The 20,292-nt window shown below is 40.3% G+C and overlaps 1 protein-coding gene and 1 long non-coding RNA gene across 4 annotated transcripts in view; one reads left to right on the forward strand and one right to left on the reverse strand.

Moving 5' to 3' along the window:
• LOC122789915 overlaps positions 1–20,292 on the forward strand; it is a 931,531-nt gene that overhangs the window by 75,891 nt on the left and 835,348 nt on the right. The window lies entirely within an intron of this gene.
• LOC122789917 lies at positions 4,884–5,490 on the reverse strand. Its single transcript, XR_006362887.1, has 2 exons — positions 5,341–5,490; positions 4,884–4,982 (listed from the first exon to the last, which is right to left on the reverse strand). It is a non-coding gene; the product is annotated as an uncharacterized LOC122789917 (long non-coding RNA).

Consider the following 20,292-nt stretch of genomic DNA (forward strand, 5'->3'; position numbering starts at 1 on the left):
AAGGGAGCCTCTGGGTTATGAATTTGTCCCTCCAGCATGTCCTATTTATTTCAGTGCTGAGGTTCAAGTCTCTCGAGTGCGTAGCTCGATGGGATTTGGATTTTCTGAGGTGCAGCATGTCCATTAATTCGGGTTGGACATAGCTTTATCGTCAGGCACAGATTGCCTCTGAACAGGCGGTATGCCACTGAGTAGCGCTGGAGTTTCTTTAACCGGGCAGCATATGGCATCTGTTTGAGCCCTTTGATCCTCTTGGTGAGGTACTTTTGGGGTCTTTCCAATTGCTGCAGGTGTCTGGTAAGGTCCATCCCAAAAGGGGCATTGTACTCAATTATGGGCCTGGTGAGGGTAAGATGCTACTCAAGGGCAGGGTCATACCGGCCTGGTCTACATGCTCAGAGAGCTCCTTTATGTCTCTTTTCATGTAGTCCAGGGAGTGCGTCTCAGGTCATTCACACCAGCATGGACAATGACTGAGTCATATTTGTACTTGCCTTGCAGTGACCTGAGTGCTTGTGTTGTGGCGGATCCTAGCGCCCGACAGGCTGCTCACCGTGACCCTCTCCTTGTTCAGCCTGGTGTACGGGACATCAGTGTGCCTGGCGATAGTCACCTATTACAAGTGTATCAGGTGTGTTGTTTAGTCTTAAGGGCTGTGACTGCTCGGTACACTGGCTTTGTGAGCTATGTGTTGCACGTGTTTTGTTTTGGGGTAGCGGTTGCTTGGGTGTCTGCTTTGGAGGTGTCTGCTGCTTAGGCAGATAAAATATCAGGACATTTGCCATTTTTTTAATTTTTTCCAGGACACAACTGCCCAAAGAGGGACTGTCCCTCGCAAAGTGGGACAGGTGGTAACCCTAATTGAACTATGCTGACTCATTTGTAAAATTACTTGGTAATTATACAGTCTGAATAATTCATTACAATATTTCAGTTTGTTATACTGTTCCATTGGTTATTCGTCAGTGCTGTCTATACTAGGCAAAATGACTCAAAAGAAAGGGGTGTTAAAATCTGTAGTCTAGTGAACGTCCATCAAACTAATATGAAACGGAGGTCAATATGTATATATAATTATTATATATTGAATTGATTGTGGCCTTTCCCAGTAGGTATCTGTCTGTTAACTGACTATGTAAGCTAGTCTGTGAACATCTCAATGCATTCGTGCTTGAAGTGTTTGAAGCATTCCTGAATTTCACAATTGCCTGTTGCAATTACTGAAGTAAGCATCACGAGTGCAAATTACATACAAAACAAGGCATTATGACAAAAAATACTTTTTGTCTTAATTAAATAAACAAACCAGCCACAATTAAAAGGTTTTTAAATATATTTAATAATAAACAATAAAAAGAATAAGACAATATTCAATAACTCAATGAATAAAGTGACACAGTTCAGAATTGCAGGAAATACATTGCAGGACAATCTCAAAATACAGAAAACATCTACTAATCTTGCTATATTGCAATCTGTCCCTAGAAGAGGTTACTTATCTCTCAGAAATGTGCCTAAGGCCCCTGGCCTAAGCCCTGGAACTGGAAGTCATAAAACAGTAGTAAACAGTTTACATTTGAAACCTGTCATTTTGTCTGTTTCCACACAAAAGATTAAAAGAACTTCTGGCTGCAGTGTAGACATCCTGTCTTGTTGATGAGATAACACAGTCGTAAAACAATTCACTTCATTTGTTACCTAGCTGCTAACATTTGGCAAAACTCCTTCTCTTTCAATACAGACAGTTATAAAACAATTCACTTCTGTTCTTACTGTTGTCAAATTTAACTCTTTATGTTCCAACTTCTACCTTACAGCACACATCTGCATGCCATAGGTACAGTTACAATACACACATCTCTGTTCTTTCCCAGCAGGGTACACTGGTTACATTCTTGAAGCTCAGTACAGAACATACAGTTCAACACACACTTCTGCACCAATAGTTTAACATACACATATGTATAGTGTTTTTTTTACATTTGTAAGACAAGCATAGGAAGCATATTAGTATTCAAAAATGACACACAGAATTATGTACATTGTACAAAATAACATCTAGCTGGGCTGGCAGCCTCACAACCGCTTTACCCAAAACTAAAGGGATGATGATGCATTTGTTGGCATTTGGCTTGCGGTCATGTGTATGGCACCAGTCATTTGTTTGGGTGAGACCCTCTTATTCAGAATTGTTTTATTAAGTCAGTGATGTGAATTCTTTACTTAAGGGGACATATGGAAAAGGCACGGAATGTAGCATAAGCAGAAGGCCAGTACAGATGGACACTGAAGTACTAAGCTAGTGTAAGGGGACATATGGAAAAGGCAGGGAATGTAAAATACACAGAAGGCCAGAACAGAGGGACACTGACGTACTAAGCTAGTGTGAGGGGACATATGGAAAAGGTAGGGAATGTAGCATAAGCAGAAGGCCAGTACAGAGGGACACTGAAGTACTAAGCTAGTGTAAGGGGACATATAGAAAAGGCAGGGAATGTAACATAAGCAGAAGGCCAGTACAGAGGGACACTGACGTACTAAGCTAGTGTGAGGGGACATATGGAAAAGGCAGGGAATGCAGCATAAGCAAAGGCCAGTACAGAGGGACACTGATGTACTAAGCTAGTGTAAGTGACATATGGAAAAGGCAGGGAATGTAGCATAAGCAGAAGGCCAGTACAGAGGGACACTGAAGTACTAAGCTAGTGTAAGGGGACATATAGAAAAGGCAGGGAATGTACCATAAGCAGAAGGCCAGTACAGAGGGACACTGATGTACTAAGCTAGTGTGAGGGGACATATGGAAAAGGCAGGGAATGTAGCATAAGCAGAAGGCCAGTACAGAGGGACACTGAAGTACTAAGCTAGTGTGAGGGGACATATGGAAAAGGCAGGGAATGTAGCATAAGCAGAAGGCCAGTACAGAGGGACACTGACATACTAAGCTAGTGTAAGGGGACATATTAAAAAGACGGGGAACGTAGCATAAGCAGAAGGCCAGTACAGAGGGACAGTGAAGTACTAAGCTAGATGGAAGAGAATAGTCATTGCAAATTTGTTGGCTTAATGTTGTGGATTGTAATACTGTAGGGCTGCTAATGTTGACATTTTACCTACTTTGGACGGCTGGAGTGGTTTTCGCAGTGTGAATTGGTAGTACAGTAGTAGTGAATTAATGACAGTGTCCGTGTGTGCCAGTTTTTCATTGCAAGTGAATGACTTTTCTTGGGTAGCATGCAAAGTACACAGTATTTAACTTGAAACTTGATGGTACAGCTCTGATTATGTCATTGAAAGCTGCCATTCTTGTAGCAGTAAGAAACTGTTGATTACATGCAGCTAACTGCTAACCATACATGTTCATAGCTCTATCGCAGTCCATCTGAATTTCATGAATTATGAAGAACTTTTCAAAATGCCCAGTATTACTGGCACAGAGTACAGACCAACAGTCACAGTAAATGTGATGTGCTTTATGCGTAATGGGTGTAAGACTAATGGCATTAGTACTACAAATGAAACAAAGTGCCTCACTGGCCCTCATATGTAATCTGCCCAACAGGATGGGTAACTGTAAATTCACCCCAGGGATATTTTTGTGTTATTTTGCAGATGTGAAATGATCCCTTGAACACCATTAACATATACTACTACAAGTATGGATAGTTTTAATTTTTATTTCCTTATTTTTAATGTAAATTGTTAGCCATTGTTTTAAAAATTATATAACTAGGAATAAAGTAGTTAAGTTACTCCTCTTTTACTTTTCAGATGGCTTCTACATCTGGTCAAACCAAAACCGTGAAAGCAAGATAGCGGACGAAAGAAGAGTATTTCAGGAAAAATGGACCGATGAGTACTTCTTTGTTGAATCTCATAACAAAGCGCTCTGCCTTGTGTGCAGAGAAGTGGTATCCGTTTTCAAGGACTACAATTTAAAAGGCATTATATTCAAACGCACCCCAAATTAAGTGAATTGCAAGGCGTGTCCGTCAACAGAAAATATCAGAATTAAAAAAGTCTTACATTTCAACAACAGCTGTTTGAAAATCAGCTACTCAACCGGATTCTTTACTGAAGGCAAGTTATGTTGTAGCAAATTTAATTGCGAAAAAATCCAAGCCATTTGCCGATGGTGAATTTGTTAAAGAATGCCTTGAAAGTGTAGCAGACATAATTTGCCCTGAAAAAATCAGAATTTTCTAAAATCAGTTTATCACACCAGACAATGCAAGGCGTGTGGAAGATATAGCCAAATCTATTGAAAATACGTTGGAATCTCGGTGTGCAACTTTCAAGTATTACTCCATAGCTTTGGATGACAGCACTGATATTACAGATACGGCACAACTTGCCATATTTATTCGTGGTGTTGACAACGATTTCAATATTACTGAAGAACTGGCCTGTATGGTTCCACTGAAAGACACAACGAAGTCTGCTGATCTGTACAAGGCAGTAAAAGAAACACTGGCAAGATTTTCCTTGACCATCACAAACCTGTCTGGCATAGTAACTGATGGTGCTCCAGCTATGGTTGGAAAGAGGGAAGGACTAACAACACTGATGGAAGAAGATGCAAAACAGATCAGTAATGTGCGTTTCATGAAGTACCACTGCATTATACATCAAGAAAATTTGTCTGCACAGACTTTAAAATGGAAAATGTTATGAATGTTGTTGTTAAAACAATAAATTTCATAAGATCCAGAGGATTAAATCACCGCCAGTTTCAGGAGTTTCTGACTACTTTGGAATCTACCTATGGAGACATCTTGTACTTTACTGCAGTGAGGTGGTTAAGTCGTGGAAAAATGCTGAAACGCTTCTATGACTTACGACATGAAATAAAGTCCTTTATGGAGTTAAAAGGAAAGCCTGTACCTGAATTTGAAAGTGCAAGCTGGATGGCTGATTTAGCCTTCTTAGTAGACATCACTGCTCATTTAAACGACCTGAACTTGCGCCTCCAAGGGGAAAATCTATTAATAAATGACATGTTTCAAACAGTGACTGCATTTGAAATGAAACTTAAATTGTGGCACAGTCAGATTAAGAACAATAGCTTCATTCACTTTGCAACACTGTCTGAGCAAAGCCAAGCAAATACTGAAAAATATGTGGCATTACTTAATAGTTTAGCACAGGAGTTTGAGAGCAGATTTCAAGATTTTAGAAAACACCAACAACAGTTCAGTATATTTGCTACCCCATTCTCAGTTGACATCGACATGTTGCCTGCAAACCTGCAACTGGAATGCATAGAATTGCAGTCAGATATGCAACTTAAAGAAAAATTTCTGCAAGCATCTTTATTTGACTTTTATAAGTTATACCTACCCAAAGAAAAATATCCATCACTTCACGAACACGCCCTGTTCATGACATCTCTTATGGGGAGTACATACATTTGCGAGCAGTTTTTTTCTCGTATGAAGCATACAAAAAATAAAATCAGAACAAAAATTTCAGATGAGCATCTTGAAAATACTCTGCATCGCCACTACATCTATCAAACCTGATATAGACGCACTGGTATCAAAAGACAAGCTCAGTCTTCACATTAAAAGGTTATGCTCATAATGTTTGTCTAGTCTACTACACAAAAGAACAATCCTGACTTGACAGCCTGAACCTCCTGATATGGACACTTAAGTATAACAAGAACTAGGACCAATAAGTTTGAAATCTGCAAAGGTCTGTGCCTGGCTGCACCCTTGTGAACTGGTTTCACAAACAGTGCCACTACTATTTTATTATAAAGTCACTTATTTGTTTAAATGTGAGAAATGCAGATTGGAGAGGCAACTGCAAAACAGCATGTGTGAGTTTACCTTGTGAAACTGGAGTGTGTTTTGGCATACTACCATGTTCTTTGTGTCTCCACAGTAAGTGGGTGAACCAAAGTTAAATGTGTTGTACCATCTGTTAGTGACAGCGAAACAAATGTAAAAATAAAAATTGTTCATTTTTTAAGAAGTAAAAGTGTCATCATTCCTGATATTGCCAGTGCCATACTTCAGAGACAGATTGCAAAGCTAGAAACAGAAGAATACATGAGCTTTGGACAACATATGGCCATTAAGGACATGATGGAAGACATGGAAACCAGCAAAATCACAGGTATGATCTCATACAAATTGAAAGGTTTGTACCTGTTAATTCTTTTTACAAATAAACTTTACTAAGATGTTAGAATGGATTTAACTGTTTTTTAAATAATTAGAAAGAGATATTGAAGTTTAGGTGAAATATTATGCATTTATTAATTTATTTATATTATTTATTAATTTATTTATTCACATTAACCTACAATACAGCCACATTAGTCCACATAAAGCAGTGTTATTTTTTTGCTCTTCAGTTAATGTGAGACCTTTTTTTTTTTTTTGCTCTTCAGTTAATGTGAGACCTTTTTTTTTTTTTTTTTTGGTCCTCACCTGCCGTTTGCCCCCAGACCATTTTTGTTAACCCAATGCGGCCCTTGCAACTGAAAAGGTTGGACACCCCTGCCCTAGAACTTCTGCCTGAAGGCAAACTTCCCACTATTAACCGATACCCTAAACAGATTTCAAACCCACCCTCAACCCTGAGAATACTGCTGCCTGTGCAGAAGTGTTCACAAACCCTGTCTAACCATGACAACAGCTGTGTAGAAACTGCTGTACCTACCTGAAATAAGTGCATGGTGGCACAAAAAAACAAGCTGTCATGCTAGAATTCCAGTATTAATGGGTTGTGCAACAAAAGGAAGAAACTTAAGCAAAAACTAAGAAACAGTACCTAGCATGGCACAAGTTCCCTCATTAGCCTAAACAAGCAGCTCAGTGGGTTAATAAAGTCCACAAAAGCCAAATTTGAGGTAAAGCTAGCCATCCAGGTCAAGGTTTCTTTATTATATCTGAAACCTCAAAGGCAATGCACAGCAGTGTACTGAATTAATTGTAAATGGTGCCACCCACATGGAACAAGAAGATATTGTTAATCTCCTGGGTGACAAGTCTGTATCAGACTTAACCCCCCCACATAGGATATGTTTCAGGAAATTCTAATTCTGACATCCATTACTAGAGAGCAGAACCTGAGGGTACTCTCAAAGGCCAAGAGCACTGCATTGATGGGACCTGATAATATCCTGGGATGCCTTCTTAACTGCATGAAACATGAACTGTCTGCCCTACTAGAATCTCTTTAACCACAGTCTGCAAATGGGCTCATACTTAATGAATGGAGGGCTGCAACATTTATACCACTGCACAGGGATAGTTCATATATTAGCCTGGCGGGACTGCTGTGGAAAGGATAATCATGGATATCGTAAATAATATGGGTAACCTAGAAGCACTAGACCCTAGTCAGTTCTTGTTTAAGGGCAGGTCTTGCATGCAAACCTGGTGGGTGACTTTGAAAAGGTTACCAAAGAGATGGATGAGGGGAAATCAGTACATACTGCTCTCCTCAACCTCACTAGGGCATTTAGCATAATACCTCATTCAAGCATTGTAAACAAGCTCACAAAATAAGGCATTAACCCATATATTACCCCTTGAATAGCCAGCTGGCTTACTGAGAGTACAGAAGTTAGAATAGTATAGTCTACCTCTGCAAAAAAGCTGGGTATTAGTGTCATTCCCTACAGAACAGTGCTAGAGCCACTGCTGTTCGCTATGACTTCAGAGAAGTAGATGCAAAATGTCAAAAGGCCACTGGCTGACCAAGTTTGCATGTTGTTGTTTGTTGTCTGTCTTTCGGCTTTTTCCTGGTAAGGGGTCGCCACAGCGGAACTCCAGTCCGCTAATGATTTGCAGTAGATTTTTTACGAAACATCAAGGTGCCAGCTCGACGCCCAACCTTCAACGAAGGCACGGCCATTTACGCACACATGTCTTTTGAACGCTACCCAACTGCAGGGATGACATGCAGATTCCACACAGAAGGCACTCCCAAGCCAAGCAGAGAATCGAACGGGAGAACCTCTTGCTGTGAGGTAACAATGCTACTGCTGTACCACCACTGCTGCTGACCAAGTTTGCATATGATTGCAAATTAGGAGCAGTTATCGATTTCCCCAAGATACTAATACCGTCCAAGAGGGCGTGACAGATTAATAACTGATGCTAGAGTCATAGCCTAAAACATGTTTAAAAGTGCATCATAGCACCCCTGCAAACTACCACATTAATAATACACTCCTGAGAGTAGAACCTGTAGTCAGGGACTTGGGAGCACTTGTAGACAGAGATTTGTCATTTGACCAACATGTTTCTATTGTGCTGAGAAAGTCATTCCATGTTACAAAACTTAAGTAAAGGTATAACATCTAGTTCCAGAAAAGTCCTCATCCTTTTAGGTCTTATGAGGTTAAAGTGCATCAGTGAGTGCAGTTCCCCCTTTGGAGTGTACTTCACCAGGCATATGCAATAATTGAACGTCCACAAAGATTTCTCACAAAAATAATACAAGGGATATAAAAAGTCATATGCAGAGAATCACAAATCATTGTCCCTATAATATTTCCTACAGGCTCATAAGAAACTGCCTATGTCTAGCCTACAAGACTTCCTCAGATCCAGCACTAATGATCCTGTTACATATTCAGAAAAATAGCATCAGAAACACGCAGTGTGAAATGATCCTATCTCGCCATTCAGTCTTACAGATGAGTTCGGAGCCGATCCTCGGCTCCGAGTCGGCCAACTACAAAGCTCGAGGTTTTCAGACAGCTCGAGGCCAAGTCCCTGTCCCATGATGCACCTTGAGTTACCTCAGATCTAGTTTGCCACTACAAAAGATTGGAGGTTTCCTCACAGCTCGAGCCAGTATAGAAAAATTTATCAAGTGCTTTTTATAGCCTTGTTGGCCTTTGTTTATCAGGCCTTTATTATCTCCCTTCCCTTCTTTTTGTTTCCTCCCTTCGATGAGCTTATGGAGTTGGTATCATGAAGGCTGTGGGAGTCTCCGGACACCATGGTGCCTGTTCCTAGGAGGCCCAATAAATTTATTTCTGCCCCTCACGATACGACCTTTCTTACAGAGGGAGTGCCTGTTGATGCCATGGTAGAGGCAGCAGCCACCAAAAAGGAGATGTCGGAAAATTCTTCCTCTGTCCATCCTTCTAACAGAGACTCTAGGATCATGGATAGATATGGGAAGCACATGTTTAGTTCCGTGACTTTTGCCATGCGTTCACTGAACTACCTCACACATTTTACAAGACTGCAAAGAGACCTCCTTAAAGAGCTTGGAGATACTCTACAGTCATAATAGGTTGTTCTTTTATCCTACCCTCACCATCGGCCTAAAGCGTCCCAGCTTGCTACCCTTAATTCCATAGTGAACTCGTCCATGTATCTGATGTCATATGCAACTGATGGATTGAGTAGGGCAGCGGGTACAGGAATTGCACTTAGGAGACACTCCTGGATGCGCTTATGTTCCTTTCGGAGCCCTTTAAGTCATCCTTTGTCAACCCCCCTTTTGATCGCTCGTCTCTTTTCGGGCCCAAAGTTAAGGAAACTCTCACCAGGTGTGAGCAGGAAGGAAAGACTCTGTCTGCTGTTGGAGTCTGTTTTTCCATCCCTACTAGACCTTACCTCAAGGGTCAAAAGGGAGGAAAGATGTGGTTCCAAAAAACCCAAGGAGCCTTTCTGGACACACGTGGTGAACCCCCCTCCAGGCACAGAGGAGGGAGCAATAATGGAAGATGCCACCCTCACGGCAGAGGGGGGGGGGGTCTGCAAAATCAGAGCGACAAAGATCAGTTCTTTGGGAAGCCCTACCAGCGCTCCTGAAAGGAGGCCTTACTGTCCTACTCTGGAGGCAGTCAGGGGTCACTTATCTTTGTTATTTTTAGCCAGGCATCTGGATACAAATGACAACTGGGTACAAAGCTTAATTTCCAGAAGATATTTTATTCCCTTCGCCACTTCTCCCCCCTTGATAACAAAAATCCTGGACATTCCACCCAGTTACAAGGAAAAAGCAACAGTAGAGGTCCAAAGGTTGCTAGAAAAAAGTCATCCAACCAGTCCCAGCAGACCACATAGGATCCGGAACTTACTCAAGATTCTTTTTAGTTCCAAAAAAGACAGTGGACTGGAGACCTATTTTGGACCTCAGCAGACTGAACAGATCTGTCAAGAAAGAGAAGTTCTGGATGGTCAAACTACAGTCGATACTTCCCTTCTTAGAGAAAGACAATTGGATGTGCTCGATAGATCTCCAGGATGCGTACTACCACATAAAAATGCCCAGATCATCTGCACTTCCGGCTGGGAGCCAATCACTATCAGTTTCGAGCCCTGCCCTTTGGTCTTACTACAGCCCCCATAGTGTTCACCAAATATATGGCAGTGGTCACGGCTCACCTGAGGCGTTTGGGATTCCAGGTGTTTCCATACCTAGACGATTGGCTCCTCTCTGCCACCACCAGGCATCAGCTTATACAAGCCAGAGACACCACACTTACTCTTTGCAATTAACTCAGGATTACCATAAACTCAGAAAAAATCTGCCTTGTCACCATTGCAACATATCGTTTTTATCAGAGCAGATTTGGACACCACCACCATCACTTTAAATCTTCCTTTAGAAAGCATATCAGTACTTCGTCAGAAAATTCTGAATGTCATTTCCAGAGACAAGGTGCCAGCCTCAGAAGTGCTAAAATTGCTGGGTATGATGGCAGCTGCAATAATAGCTATTCCATTGGGTCGTATGCACATGTGGATTTTACAATGGCTTCTGTTCACACAATGGTCTTATCAAGAGCTCCCAATGTCACATCTCATTATTCTAACAAACGCATGCAAAAAGGATCTTCAGTGGTGGTTGACCTCTCTCCAAGTCATAATAGGTTGTTCTTTTATCCTACCCTCACCATCGGCCACGATGACCACGGCTGCTTCTCTGATCAGGTGGGGGAGGGGGCATTTTCAGGGAAGAACAGCCCAAGGCATATGGACCGAACAAGACACATCTGCATATCAATGTCCTGGAGATGAGAGCGGTATTCTTGGCATTGCAGTACTTTCAAGACTCTCCCTCTGGGGACAGTTGCGATTCAGACGGACAACATGTCTGTGGTCTGGTACTTAAGCAAGGAGGAACTAGGTCCTATCCCCTTTGTTGAGAGGCCCTAAGAGTATGGCAGTGGGCTACATCCACCCAGCGCTTTCTGATAGCAACGCACATCCTGGGGAAATCCAACGTGATTGCAGACAAACTGAGCAGGGCAATTTTGTTGCCTCACGAGTGGTCCCTCAAAAAAGAAATAGCGGAAAGAATATTCTGCAAGTGGAGCCAGCCTTGCTGTGATCTTTTTGCATCCACCATGAACACAAAATGCAGAAGCTACTTTGCTCTGATTCCCCCTCTGGGAGATTCCCCAAGAGATGCACTCTTACACGATTGGCCTCCCAGTCTTTTACGCATTCCCACCAATTCCCCTTATACCCAATGTATTACAGAAAGCCAAGGCCATCATTCTAATAGCCCTTCATTGGCCTCGCCAGATTTGGTTCCCCTTCCTTCGACCTCATCTGTTGGAAGAGCCTTGGATTCTAGACCCAGTTCCGGAACTTCTGATGCACTCGTCGGGAGCTCTTCGTCCCTCCCTTCTGTCCCTAAAATTGCCAGCTTGGCTGCTCCAATTCCCAAGATAGCCAGGTGCCATAACCTCTCAAAAGAAACGCAACATATCTTTTTATCTTCTCAGAAATCCTCTACTAGGAAGTTGTACCTCAGCAAATGGAAGAGATTTTCCATATGGGCTTTTCAGAATAACATTGACCCTTACCAAGCCTCTATTTCCTCCATATTAGAATTTCTGACTGTGCTTTTCAACAGAGGAGCAGCGGCAGTTGCAATTCGTGTGCAGCTTGCCGCCATCTCTAATTTTCATCTTGGTACTGAAGGCTTTAACATAATGTCACACAAGCTATCCAAAGCCTTTCTCAAAGGGACTTTCCAACTTAGACAACCAGTTAAGTCCCTGGAACCTAAATTGTATGCTCTCACGCATTATTCTCCCACCTTTTGAGCCAGCTTCTTCATTTTCTTCTTCTTCTTTCTGCTGCTCCCGTTAGGGGTCACCACAGCAGATCAACTGTTTCCGTTTCTTCCTGTCCTCTGCATCTTGCTCTGTCACACCAACCGCCTGCATGTCCTCTCTCACCACATCCATAAGCCTTATCTTAGGCCTCCCTCTTTTCCTGTTACCTGGCAGCTTCATCCTTAGCATCTTTTTCCCAATATACTCTGCATCCCTCCTCAGCACATGTCCAAACCAACATAATCTTGCCTCTCTGGCTTTGTCTCCAAACCTTCCAACCTGGGCTGACCCTCTAATATATTTATTCCTAATCCTGTCCATCCTCGTCACACCCAATGCAAATCTTAACATCTTCAACTCTGCCACATCAAGCTCTGACTCCTGCCTTTTTGTCAGTGCCACTGTCTCCAACCCATATAACATAGCTGGTCTCACTACCCTCTTGTAGACCTTCCCTTTCACTCTTACTTGTACTCGTCTGTCACAAATCACTCCTGACACTCTTCTCCACCCACTCCATCCTGCCTGTACTCTCTTCCTCACCTCTCTTCCACACTCACCATTACTCTGAACTGTTGATCTCAAGTACTTAAACTCATCCACCTTCCCCACCTCTACTCCCTGCATCCTCACGATTCCTCTATTCTCCCTCTCATTCACACACATATATTCTGTCTTAGTCCTGCTGACCTTCATTCCTCTTCTCTCTACAGCATATCTCCATCTCTCCAGGGTCTACTCCACCTGTTCCCTACTCTCACTACAGATCACAAGATTATTGAGCCAGCTTATTCGTGCAATTTGAAATTTTTGTTTTGGAAGACTATCTTTTTAATAGCCATCACATCTGCTCGAAGAGTCTCAGAACTACAAGCCTTGTCCATAAAACCTCCATATTTGTTTTGTGATGCTGACAGAGTTTCACTGCGAACAGTTTATTTATTTACATTTGTTTACCGGGAAATTCCGACTGGACACAGGTCCTTTTTCAGCAGATGCCCGGGGAGAAAAGCTCCACATCATGTACATGATAGAGATACAAAGTTGCAGCACAGGATAGAGATACAAAGTTACAGCAATAGTAACAACATGAACAAATCCTTCATTCTTACCTAAAGTTTGTACTGAAGCTACCCTTACACTGGTAAATATATAATTTGGTTATTTCCCTAAACACACCAACAATTTGGAGTATATGCTGCACAAACTTGATGTTCACAAACCGCTCAGATTTTACCTAGATAGAACCAAAGAATTCAGAAGATCCAAACAACTTTGTTTCCTTTTCAGATTCTAGAAAAGGTATGCATGTGGCAAAAAATACCCTATCAAAATGGTTATCTGATTGCATCACTTTCACTTACTCAGCTGCCAATTTACCTCTGCAACACAAAATTAAGGCTCATTTTACCAGAGCTGTGCCCGCATCTTCTGCTTTTTCAGCTTGGCTACCAATAGACAATATTTGTGCAGCAGCCACTTGGTCAAAGCCTCATACCTTTATCACTCATTACAAAGTTGAAAGGGCCTCCGGGTACAGGGCCTCCTTTAGTTCTACTGTCCTGAGGAACATACTCCAAGTGAGCCACCCGAGAAAGATGGTGCTTGGGACGCTACCCATCTGTAAGAATGAACTGCGAGATAGAACAACTTCATATAATCTTAACATAATGTACTCACCATAACGTTCCATGTGAGTTGTTCATCTCGCCTTCATTTTTACTTCCCACCCTCCTACCTCCTCCAGGTTTTTCGAGGACCGAGATTCATGTTTTATCATGGTTGCTTTGTCTTTCCTATGGCTTTTATCTTAAAAAGTGACAGAATGACATATGGTATAATTAGAGGCAGCAAACAAGATCTGAGGTAACTCAAGGTGCATCATGGGATAGGGACTTGGCCTCGAGCTGTCTGAAGACCTTGAGCTTTGTAGATGGCAGACTCGGAGCCGAGGATCTGCTCCAAACCCATTAGTAAGAATGAAGGTGAGATGATCAACTCACTTGGAACGTTATGGTGAGTACATAACTTCTTTATATTGGGACCTATACCTCACAAGCAGCATAAGTAAGACAAGCTGGAAGGAAAGGTATGCATCTCAGAAATTTCCCCTTTCTTCTCTGGAGCAGGCTTGCCATCCTGTTCTGATGAAGTCTTAGTTTTTAAATGGATGAAAGCACTTGACTATTCAAGTATTTTTTTTTTAATAAACAACAGTTTGGTTCATTCTAACTGATGTTGTTTCTGCATGGATTTGTGTAGACCGAGGGTGAAATTTTTGGTTCATTTAGGCTTCCATCCATGTGAAGCAGAGTTCTCCCTTGTACTTAGTCAAGCAGAACCTAGACCAGTTAATGGAGAACCACAAACATACCCCTGGTCTGCCATCCATGTCTCTGCTTGAGTGAAGAAGCTTGTAATTGTTTGTCTACCTAAGAATATACATACCCTCCACAAACATTTGGGAAACATTGCCCACAAAGTTTTATTTTGGGGAACTTGGCTAGGCTTAAAATGGCCCCTTGGGTCATTAGCTTAGGGCACTTGGGGATAAGAACATGAGAAAGAAATACATAAATGTGAAAGGTAATAGCTGTTATCTTCGTTTTAAAAGCACTTAGGCTGATTTGGGAAAAGGGGACCCTCCAAATCCTTATAGAAGACAGCAGTCTTATGTCAACCAGTGAGGAGGAGGCACTCTTATCCTATGCAGACTGACAGTGCAGGCTTTGGAGATTTACCCAGGACTCAGGCCTGACCCCCAGGATAGCCTGCATCCCATCTTGAGAGTTTGTTTTGGCAGACAGTCTGAGCAGGTCCTAGGTACACCCACATGCATGGATTTTAAAACAGGGAAATCCTTCTGGATTTCACCCACAGGTTTGGGGTGTGCTAGGTAATAGGAACTGATAAACTTTCTGCAGATCAGTTGCTCAAGCAGCCTGGAGACTAGATTCCTTTTCCATGCTTTGGATAGGTCTGTTTGTCTAAGCTTTCCCTTTAACCCTGATCCATTGAGTATGCAGAAAATTGATGAGGTGAGATTGTCATTCTGATAGCCGCACTTTGGCTCAATTAGCTTTGGTTCTCCATCCTGCTAAGTTTAGCAAGTACAGAACTGAGAACATTGCCCTGGAATCTAGACCACAAAAGTGCCCTTAATGTTACCCAAATGGATTACCCTAAGGCTCACATCTTGGATGATTTAGCACTCATTCCCTCTGGACACATTTATGTATTTTCAGAGAACTTGCTAAATATTATGAGAGGACCAAGAGAATGCAAAGCCATCATGCCTGGCAAAATGGGGAAAAGATTCTCCTTTTGTTGATTTTTCCAGGTATCTGGGCCAAAATGCAGATGGAATATCATTGATGTAAAAGTACCTGTTAGACCTTTACAAAACAAACGTGTCCTGTGCATCCTTGGAGACTTATGTTTGGGTTGTTTCAACCTGTCTACCTTTGGGCCTTCTCATTGTATTCTTTGCTACCATGGAAGCAATTTTTAAAACAATTATTGCATCTTGTACCACTCTGAAAGGACATTTGCACACAATGGGACCTTTGGCTGTGCTTTAGAAAAAAAAAAAAAAAGTCCAAGGCACTCCAAATGTAAACAGATAAACTTGAAAACGAATGCCCAGAGTCAAGACAAGAACCCAGTTGCAGCTCCACTCAGTTTATTGGCAAAATCTCAATACACCATTAACGCTTTTCTATTCCACATACAAAATCGCGTTTTCGTCCTGACAACATAGGACTTCATCAGATGAATGCTTCCTACCCAATTGATGCTTAAATACTTTAATTAAAACCTAAAAACCAGTAAAAACACACTCATCAATTTAAATTTGACAAATCACGTAACTGATAAATTCATTAATATTCATATAGACTAATGAGTTTTGTTAATCCATATAACTCATTGATGTTTTATAAAAACTAGTTACAGCTCATTCTGATATGATATTTTACTTATGTTCATAAAACTATTGTTAAAAATTATTTACTAAACCATTATTATTTTACATTGATGTTTGTGATCAGTAGTAATAGGTGAAAATAATTATCCATCGCCCTCTAGTGTACAAAGTTGTTACTACATCAAATTTTATTAGCTCTAAGTTTTAGAAGTGATGTTATGGAAAGAAAATCATTCATGCCTGGTTTCTTTCCTGCTTCTAAACTGACTTGCCACCACAACTCCCTACTTTCTAAAACATCCTCCCATGGGCCCCCTCTAACATCTAATTTGATTTGTTCTAAAACAAAAAATTGGAAGCTATATTCATTACAATTCTTGGTGTGTTTGTAGAGTGCATTAGTTTCCTTTGCTTTTGCCACGTCATACATATGCTCGTATATTCGCTTTTTTAAGCCCCACTCAGTCTTTCCAACATAAAAAGACTGACATTTTTGACAAATTACCAGGTAAACCACTCTATTGGAATTACAATTATAAAAATCTTTACTTTTTATTGTTCTTTTTCTACTTTCCACATACACTTCACCTTTATTAATAATGTGAGGGCATTGCTGGCACCTACCACACTTGAAAGTCCCCAACCTTCTATTGCTCACAATGTTATTCTCCTTTCTTGTTCTCTCCAACATATTTTTTATAGTTTGAGCATTTTTGTATATTACCTTTGGTCTGATTTTTAAGACTTCATCCATGTCGGTAAGTGCTGAGAATTTGCCCCATTCCCTGGACAATATTTCATTCATCTTGTGATTTGTGGAGTTAAATTCTACCACTAAACTTTTTTGAAACCCCTCTTCACCATTAATACCTTCCTTGCTCACTTCATTCATACCAGAGCAATGCCCTGTTCCTATTATAGGCTTGAATCTACCTGATCTACCCTCTTCAACCTCACTTCTTATATTCCTTACAAATTCCCTAGGATAACCCCTTTCAATAAACATTTTTTCTGAGATGTTACATTCGTTCCCAAAATCTAGTTCACTGCTTGTCATTCTCGAACCCCTTACAAACTGCCCCTTAACTATATTTTTCTTGCAGTGTAAGGGGTGAGCACTATTAAAATGTAAAAAGGAGTTACAATAGGTTTCTTTCCTATAAACTCTACTTTCAAACTTATAATTCTTTTTGTATACTTCAACATCCAGATATTTCAAAGTTTCCAGGCCTATTGTGTATGTGAATCTCAAAAAACCAGTAGTTGAATTTATATATTCGAAAAATTCCAAAAATATATCTTGCCCACCAGTCCAAAACATAACTATATCATCTAAAAACCTATGGTATAAAGACCAGTGTTTGTTAAACCTGGAATTTATAATAAAATTTTCTTCCCATTTCGAGAGTACTATATTGGCATATGTAGGTGTGCATGCTACACCCATGGACACCCCCATTTTTTGCTGGTAATATTCCCCATCAAAAATCAAAAAAATATATTTTAATACTGTGTCCATGAATGCAGCAGTAACTATTTTCTCTTCTTGCGTCATCTTTTGATCAAGAAAAATGCTCTCTTCGACCAACTCCATCACCTCCTTATGTGGTATACTGGAAAAGAGGTCGATAATATCAATAGTAATGAAAATAAGGTCCTCACTGTACAAACTTGGACTGAGTCCCATTAAAAAATCCCAAGAATCTTTCAAGATGACCCTGTTGTTAGTCCAAATGTGTTTAGTTTTCAAATCTATATATTTTGCCAAAGGTTCTGTTTTCGAACCCTCGGCTGAAACAATGGGTCTAAGGGGGGGGGGTTCAACCAATTGTTATGAATTTTGGGGATACCAAACGTAGTGGCTATCCTTGGCTTTTTTACCTCTAAAAATTGTAAGGTCTTGTTGTCTATTAACTTTTCAACAACAAGATCCTGTAATAACAGGTCAATTTGTTTATATGCTACCTGTACTTCATTCCTGGATACCACTACGTATCTATTTTCATCTTTCAAAATAGAGTTCATTTTCCCCTCATAAATGGGGATAATTCCCCTCATAATGGTTTAGTAAATAATTTTTAACAATAGTTTTATGAACATAAGTAAAATATCATATCAGAATGAGCTGTAACTAGTTTTTATAAAACATCAATGAGTTATATGGATTAACAAAACTCATTAGTCTATATGAATATTAATGAATTTATCAGTTACGTGATTTGTCAAATTTAAATTGATGAGTGTGTTTTTATTGGTTTTTAGGTTTTAATTAAAGTATTTAAGCATCAATTGGGTAGGAAGCATTCATCTGATGAAGTCCTATGTTGTCAGGACGAAAACGCGATTTTGTATGTGGAATAGAAAAGCGTTAATGGTGTATTGAGATTTTGCCAATAAACTGAGTGGAGCTGCAACTGGGTTCTTGTCTTGACTCTGGGCATTCGTTTTCGAGTTTATGTGCTTTAGAAAAGCTAACCCTGGCCTCTTTTGAACCTACTGCCTTTGCCTCCAACAAGTACTTATCTTTGAGGAGACTGTTTTTAGTGCTTGCGACGTACTAGGAGAACCTCAGAATTACAAGCACTAATATGCTCCAGGGTTAAGTTATTTGAACTTGCAAAGGGTTTTTGCATAGTACTAAAGGATTATCTCGCTGGGGTTATACAAGACTTCTACAAAATGCAGGGGCCTTGCTTCTAAACTACTAAGCTAGAAACTCAGTGGGAATACATGGCTAGGCTGCTTAAGATTCTAATGGTAAGTAGCCTAGTGGGTACCAGTGAACTTGTATGGGTAGCTTCTGACCAAAACTCCTTAGCCTTTAAACAGTACTACTTAGCTTTTACTGTCGGCGTAGTTTTGTGTACAAGATTTTTGACATTTAATGAAGAATACTAGACTTTCTCTGTTTGCATTTTATTCAAGAATGTCTCAAATGTCTGTAGTGCCTTTTAATATGTTGAATTACCTAAATGCAGGGAAATACTTGCAAGTCAGTGTCGGCTAAAATTGCTTAACTCTAGGATTTATTCATAAATACATTTGACTTTCCACAGAGGCTTTGTTAATGTAAATGACTAGGTAATCCCGTACCTGCTTCAGAAAGCTATAGGGTAGAATGTAAATTAGTTCTTTGCATTTTTCAACCTTTCATGTATCTGACAGAAAGCTGTGGATTCTTGTTAGATTTGTCTCCACTCCTGTAGAAAATACAAATTTGTATTACTTTTCACTACAAATTTTTAAATGTTCAATGCTTCCTGGTACTCTGTCCAGCTTTGTATACACTGTTAGTTTTTACATGCTGAGCATTACTTCTCATGGCCCTTTTAGCTTTCAGTTGTGGGCTGTAGCTCTACATTATGCATTTAGCAGAGCTCCATGTTCAGACATTGCATTAATATTTGGAGAAGTAGGGGTAGAGATGCTGCATGATTTTTGCACCACAATATTAGACATGGAAACCTTATTAGTAATTGCATTGTCTCAGTAGATGTTTTGAGTTCTTGAACTGTTTTTTTCTGTGGTGTTAGCTCTCGCACTGTAACTTAGACAAGCCCACTTTATAGCTTACTTATTATCATAGCTTGTTGGACAGTGTTGATGTGTCTGATAATGAACTTGGCCCTAAATTCTCCCGTAGTGAATTTCCCTCCTTCCCAGATAATTGTCTGTGATGATTGAATCTGAATCTGGTCCTTAGATGCCAAAAGACTCTCTGTAGTAGACTGGAGGGATGGATGTCCTTCCCCCTCAGTTTTGTTGAGAGAGAGTGTGCATCGTAGTATACAGTTTGACACGATGTTTGTTGTTCTGGAAGTTATTGTCCTAACCTGAAATTCCTTGCCAAATGATGAGCACTTTTGATCAGAATGCTTTTGTAAGTGTGATAACACTGCAACAGCAACACTGTATCATGTCCTGCAGTCCTTCAATTTTCCATAGGTTGTTAGGTATGCAGTAGGCATGAGATCCACAAAATTGTGAATCCTAGACAGCTAAACCGAAGAATAATTGGATGAGTTGTTTTTTTCTTTTAACACCTTTATCAACATCACGTTCTACATAGCAAGTTGAGTACATATTCAGTTATAAACAAAAATTTATAATGCATAAAGAGAGGAAAAAACATGACAAAGATTCACTTTTTATGTATTAATATTTGTTTTTATAACTATTTAGTTTAACATTGCAAAGATTTCTCAAGTCCTTCCTTCTCTGAAATTTTTCACTCCTTCTCCTGAACATGTTTTTATTTTATGCATTGTTCCCATAGATTTCATTTATTTCTACGTAGTTTGCACCTTCTCTTTTC

The sequence above is a fragment of the Protopterus annectens genome, chromosome 15.part0 (assembly GCF_019279795.1).
Source record: "Protopterus annectens isolate FY-2018-M chromosome 15.part0, PAN1.0, whole genome shotgun sequence".
NCBI lineage: Eukaryota > Metazoa > Chordata > Ceratodontiformes > Protopteridae > Protopterus > Protopterus annectens.